This window comes from Mus pahari, chromosome 19 (genome assembly GCF_900095145.1).
Source record: "Mus pahari chromosome 19, PAHARI_EIJ_v1.1, whole genome shotgun sequence".
Classification (NCBI taxonomy): Eukaryota; Metazoa; Chordata; class Mammalia; order Rodentia; family Muridae; genus Mus; species Mus pahari.
Window position 1 is genome coordinate 1,015,693 of NC_034608.1, and position 5,156 is coordinate 1,020,848.

A 5,156-nucleotide genomic window follows, 5' to 3' on the forward strand; every position below is an offset into this window, starting at 1 on the left:
CTCTGTGTAGCCCTGGCTGTCCTGGAACTCACTCTGTAGACCAGGCTGGCCTCGAACTCAGAAATCCGCCTGCCTCTGCCTCCCAAGTGCTGGGATCAAAGGCGTGCGCCACCACGCCCAGCAGAGCTCACACATTTGAATAGGCTGTCTGGCCAGCAAAGTCCTAAGGTTCATCTACTTCCACTCCCTTGATTCTAGGTTTATGGGCACATGTTATTCTGTATGGCCTTTTGAAAAGTGATTTTTGGTTTTTGTTTTCTTTTGTTTTGTCTTTTTTTATTGTGGCTAGAGAGGTGGTTCAGTGGCTAACTGCTTCTGCAGAGGACCCCAGTGCTGATCTAGTAGCCACTGCAGATGGCTTACAGTCACTTATAACTCCAGGTCCAGGAAATCCAGGGTCAGGTTTTATGGCCTCTCTGGACACCCTAACCCATGTGCATCTACACACAGACACACAAGCATACAGATAGTTAAAAATAAAAGTACACCTTAACCTTCACTTGTGTGTTTATGGCAGAGTGGGAGGGCATGTCTATGGAGGAAAGAGGATAAGTCTATATAGTTGGTTCTTTAAATCCACATTTCTATGGGGCTGGATACGTTTTTGTCCTGAAGGTCACCCTGTGTTCTGGGGAAGCTCAGCAGTAGTCCTTAGGCTCTGATTATGAGATTCTTCCAAATATCTCCCACACTTCTCATTTGCAGAGAGAATATCTTGTGTATTGTATGGATGCATCACCTGTCAATTAAAAAAAACTATGGCCTATAGAAAGGGGAGATTAGAAGGTGGGATATCCAGAAGGCAGAAAGGATTCTGGGATAGAATCAGGCACAGAAGACTTGCCCGGAGAAGATGGAACTAGATGTATGCATGGTACCCGAGTATTTTGGGTCTTGCAATCTACTCTTGGTGTCATGGAGTTCAAGATCTGAACAAATCTGGGGCTGGGTCCTCAAAAAATGTGAGGGGCAATGGTCTCTTTCACAAGGACACCAATTCCAAGCCTTTTGTCACCTACCCTCTCCATAACCTTGGGGGTGAGCATTTCAGTGTGTGGGGGTTAGAGACACTCAGATCACAACACAGACTCTGTTGCTAAATATTCCCGAGTAGGAAAATCATCTTTCGGATATTCAACACCCATATAGATTGTGTTCAAAGGAACCTGCAGTGTTCTTTAAATACTCAGAGAGCCTATGAAATGATTTTTGACAACTCTATGTGTGGTAGCACAAGCCTAGAATCCCAGCGCACAGGTGGTAAGAGGATCAGGAGTTCAGGGTTGGCTTTGGCTCAGAATTCAGATGAGAGATGTGTGTGTGTGTGTGTGTGTGTGTGTGTGTGTGTGTGTGTGTGTGTGTGTAGGTGGAGTGGATGGGGTGGGTGTATAAGACAATAGCTCACTATACTTCTTTCTTACATTTAATTATTTTTGCATCACTCACCATATGTAAAAACAGGGGTTTTGTTTGTTTGTTTTCTGTTTGTTTGTTTGTTTGTTTGTTTTTTGTGTTTTTCGAGACAGGGTTTCTCTGTGTAGCCCAGGCTGTCCTGGAACTCACTCTGTAGACCAGGCTGGTCTCGAACTCAGAAATCTGCCTGCCTCTGCCTTCCATTTTACATCTTAGCACAATTAATCTGTATGAGCAAGATTTCTACTTAGTCAGGCTGATGGTCTGTACAGAGAGGCCACCTAGGAGGAATTAAGAAATAGATCAGTCTGACAGAATTTTCTGGAATGATGAGACTGTCTTTTAACACTGTTTAAGACAATGCTCACCAGTGGCTAGTGGGTCTGGGAAAATGGAATTTTAGATTGATCTAATTATTTTAATTTACTCAAATTGAAATGGTCACTGCTGCTTGGGGCTCATCCCACAGTAACTGGCTCAGGCCCACGAAATTTTCAGAGGGTTTGTCCGGGTACAGGGAGCACCTCTTGGGTAAAGAGGGAGGAAGGAGAAGGGTAAGGACACAGTTCTAACGTATTTACTGTCTAGGTTGGTCTCAGTGAAGAGAAAGGAATTCTGCCTTGGTTGGAGGGAAGAAACAGAAGCTGTCCCACCCTAGCCCAGGAGGACAGTGGGGCAGCATCGACTGAGCATTTGCTGAATGATAGGCCCTATCCTAACTAGCTGTGGTGGCACAAGCCTGTAATTCAAGTCCTCTGGGCAGGAAGCAGGACAATGGCAGGTCTGAGGCCAGCCCAGGTTATACAGCTAGACTCTGACTCAAAAAACAAGCAAATGAACTGGAAACAAACAAGGAAATATGTTCCTAAGGTGTGTCCCACACATGGTATGTTATCTCTTTCTATCATATCAGCCAAACTGAGTCATCTAGGCAGAGTCTGTACACAAGTCCATAAAGCCAGAGGCCATAGTCTGCAGTGACAGGCACTGTAGAATCCAAAATAAGTTCAAGACCACCTAGCCCCTTCCCCTCTGAAGGGAACTTTCAGAAACATAGCGGTCAAAATGACGGTCTACAGCTGCCAAAACAAAATGAACTGTTCTCAGAAAAATAACCATGACAAGATAGCAGTTCCCAGAGAAATTCCCCTACCCTGCCCCACACTGAATTCTGAGAAAAAAACCCACAAATTGCCCTGACCTTGTCAATAGCTGTGACGTTAATAGCTGACCCATAAATTCAAAATGTGCTACTGCTTTGCTGACCAAATCATAGTAACCTACCATGGGGGCAAGCAAAGTGAGTCACTAGGCCAAAGGGTTACTTAGTCACTATACAAACCAACCAATGCCTGAAAGGGTTACTTGCTACACCAATTAAAATAAGCCAGCTACCCTGTTGCCTAAACCTGCCCCTTACAGAGGTATAGAAAGTGTGTTCTTTGTTTGTTCTGGGTCTCTCCTCTGGTCTGCGTGCTGAGAGAAGGGTCCCCCAACATGTTGGATCAATAAAAATCCTCTTGCGGTTTGCAGTGATGGGGATCTCTGTGGTCTTTGTGAGTGAGGGTCACCTGCCCACAGCCAGAGTCGCTCAGGATTGGAGTGTTCAACAACAAACAGACTTTATGAGCACACTATCTAGGTTCAGAGAGGAGGGAGGAAGGGGTAGGTAGGAAGGAAGGAAAAAGGCGAGAGAGAGAGAGAGAGAGAGAGAGAGAGAGAGAGAGAGAGAGCCTCTCAGATAGAAGATAGGGGAGGTGCTTTCCCACTCCCTCTGAGGTTTCTGTCACTACCCCTGTGCCAACGTGTGACCAGCCTAGGTTCCTGAAGTTCCTCCCTCTCCACCTTTCACTCCAGGAAGATTTCCTGAAAGCCCACTGGGAAGAAAACTGGATGTGTTGCTAGTAAGTGGGAAATCTGAGGAAGTAGGGAAGGATCCAGAGTTGATGGCTACATTCCTTGACAGAGGGTTTTGCGAGGTTTGCCATTCTCCCAGGATTTTCTTACCTGACTCTAAACCCAAGGGGTATAGAATTAGGGCAAGAGCCCTGCATGCCTATGTGTAGAGTGGCTGGGTTGTAACTCCAGGCTCCACCCCACAGAAGTATATCTGTGTTTCTTAGTTAAACAGGAAAAGAACATTTTTTTTTTTTAAATTTGTGGTTAAAGGCAGTATTGACAATTTAAGCCACTTTTACTAACCCTGATCCTTCCATCTCCCTGATCCTTGACAATAACCTCTACTTTCTACATCAGTGGTTTTTTTGTTTTTTTTTTTTTTTTCTTCTTGAGACAACATCTCCCTACATAGCCCAGGCTGCCTCTGAACTCACTATTTACTCTAAGTCGGCCATGAACTCTTGGTAATACCCTGGCTTCTGCGGTCTGAGCAGCTGGGGATTACCACCTGGCTATCTCTACAGCTTTAACTCATGTAAATGGAATTTGCTCTGTCAAGGGGAGGGGATAGAGATGGCGTGTTTTCTCTTAGCACAGTGTCCTTGAGGTTTGTGCATTATAATGCATAACAGGATTTTCTTCCTTTTCATTTTCTTTTGTTTTTCAAGACAGGGTATTTCTGTGTAGCCCTGGCTGTACTGGAACTCACTCTGTAGGCCAGGCTGGCCTCAAACTCACAGAGATCCATCTGCCTCTGCTTTTCCAGTGCTTGGATTAAAGGTGTACACCAGCACTGCCCAGCTCAGCATCTTCTTGGGAACTAATATTCCACTATATATATTGGATATTTTTATTTATTTACATTTCCCATTTTCCCCTTCACAACCCCCCATCCTATCCTCCCTCCCCATGCTTCTATGAGGGTGTTCCCCCACCAACCCACCCACTCCCACCTCACCACCCTGACATTCCCCTTCACTGGGGTATTAAGCCTTTACAGGACCAAGGGCCCCTCCTACCATTGGTGCCAGATAAGGCCATCCTCTGATACATATGCAGCTGGAGCCATGGGTTCCTCCATGTATACTCTTTGGTTGGTGGTTTAGTCCCTGGGAGCTCTGGGGACTCTGGTTGGCTGATATTGTTGTTCTTCCTATAGGGTTACAAACCCCTTTAGCTCCTTCAGTCCTTTCCCTAACTCCTCCATTAGGGACCCCGTACTCAGTCCAATGGTTGGCTGCCAGCATCCACATCTGTATTTGTCATGCTCTGGCAGAGCATCTCCAGAGACAGCTATATCAGGCTCCTATCAGCAAGCACTTCTTGGCATCAGCAATAGTGTTTGGATTTGGTGTCTGTATATGGGATGGATCCCCAGATGGTGCAGTTTCTAGATGGCCTTTTTTTCAGTCTCTGCTCCACACTTTGCCCCGAATTTCCTTTAGATAGGAGCAAATCTGGGTTAAAAATTTAGAGATGAGTGGGTGGGCCCATCTCCCAACTAGGTGCCTTACTTAACGTTTGGATATGGTCTCTACAGGTTCTCCCTCCCCTTTGTTGGGCATTTCAGCTAATCTCATCCCCATTGTATCCAGGGAGCCTCTTACTTTACTGGCATCTGGGACATTCTGGTGGCTATCCCGAGTCTTCATCCTTCATTGCTACATACCTCTGTGCATTTTTCTGACCCTCTGTATATCATACCTCCCATACCTGATCCTGTCCCCCCTTTTTTCTTCTCTCCCTCCTTTCTTCCTCCCAAGTCCTTTCCACCCTCTATCTCCTGTGAGTATTTTGTTTCCCATTCTAAGGACTGAAGCATCCACATTTTGTTCTTCCTTCTT